The sequence below is a fragment of the Ovis canadensis genome, chromosome 1 (genome assembly GCF_042477335.2).
Source record: "Ovis canadensis isolate MfBH-ARS-UI-01 breed Bighorn chromosome 1, ARS-UI_OviCan_v2, whole genome shotgun sequence".
Classification (NCBI taxonomy): Eukaryota; Metazoa; Chordata; class Mammalia; order Artiodactyla; family Bovidae; genus Ovis; species Ovis canadensis.
In genome coordinates, this window is record NC_091245.1 from 93471957 (window position 1) to 93473395 (window position 1439).

Here is a 1439-nt window from a genome sequence, read left to right on the forward strand (position 1 = left end):
TGAGACAGGCTTCCTGGACCATAAGGTGGAGGTGCATTTTGACGATGGCAGACTGATAAAATGGAAAGCTCTTCAGTCCTGGATGCTGTGAACCACCATATTAGCCCTGGCTGCCCAGGCCTGAACTTTCTGTGAGAAAGAAATCTCAGCCTTGATGAAGTCACCACCATCTTGGCCTTTGTTACAGTAACCAAATCAGTATTCTAAGATTCCTTCCCAGACAAAGTCTGGAATATGTATACATATATCTCCTCCCTTTTGAACCTCCACCTTCTACCCCATCCCAGCCCTCTAAGTTGTCACAGAGCACCAGGTTGCGCTCCCTGCCTCATACAGCAAATTTTACATACCATATCATATTTACATACCATATTTTACATATGGTAATATTTATGTTTCCATGCTACTCTCAATTTGCCCCACCTTCCCCTTCCCCTGCTGCATCCAAAGTCTGTTTTCTATGCCTGCGTCTCTGTTCAGTTCAGTTCAGTTCAGTCGCTCAGTCATGTCCGACTCTGCGACCCCATGAATCGCAGCACACCAGGCCTCCCTGTCCATCACCAACTCCCGGAGTTCACTCAGACTCACGTCCGTCTTATCCAGCCATCTTATCCTCTGTCTTCCCCTTCTCCTCCTGCCCTCAATCCCTCCCAGCATCAGAGTCTTTTCCAATGAGTCAACTCTTCGCATGAGGTGGCCAAAGTACTGGAGTTTCAGCTTCAGCATCATTCCTTCCAATGAACACCCAGGGCTGATCTCCTTTAGGATGGATTGGGTGGATCTCCTTGCAGTCCAAGGGACTCTCAAGAGTCTTCTCCAACATCACAGTTCAAAAGCACCAATTCTTTGACGCTCAGCTTTCTTCACAGTCCAACTCTCACATCGATACATGACCACTGGAAAAACAATAGCTTTGACTAGACGGACCTTTGTTGGCAAAGTAATGTCTCTGCTTTTCAATATGCTATCTAGGTTGGCTTCCCTGGTGGCTCAGAGGTTAAAGCATCTGCCTGGAATGCAGGAGACCCGGGTTCGATCCCTGGGTTGGGAAGATACCCTGGAGAAGGAAAATGGCAACCCACTCCAGTACTCTTGCCTGGAGAATCCCATGGAGGGAGGAGCCTGGTAGGCTATCGTCCACAGGGTCGCAAAGAGTCGGACACAACTGAGCGGCTTCACTTCACTTTAGGTTGGTCATAACTTTCTATTGCTGACCTACAAATAGTTTCATCAGTACCATTTTTCTAAATTCCATATGTATGTGTTAATATACTATATTTGTTTTTCTCTTTCTAACTTGCTTCACTCTGTATAACAGGCTCTAGGTTCGTCTACCTCACTAGAACTGACTCAAATTCATTTTTTTTTTTTAATGGCTAGGTAGTAGTCCACTGTATATATGAAGCACAATTTCTTTGTCCATTCATCTCTTGATGGAC

At 45.7% G+C, this 1439-nt stretch overlaps 1 non-coding gene across 1 annotated transcript; it reads left to right on the plus strand.

Moving 5' to 3' along the window:
* The first annotated feature begins 979 nt into the window (after window positions 1-979).
* On the plus strand, window positions 980-1051 carry TRNAS-GGA (transfer RNA serine (anticodon GGA)). Its single transcript has one exon. It is a non-coding gene; the product is annotated as a tRNA-Ser (tRNA).
* Window positions 1052-1439: the final 388 nt, after the last annotated feature.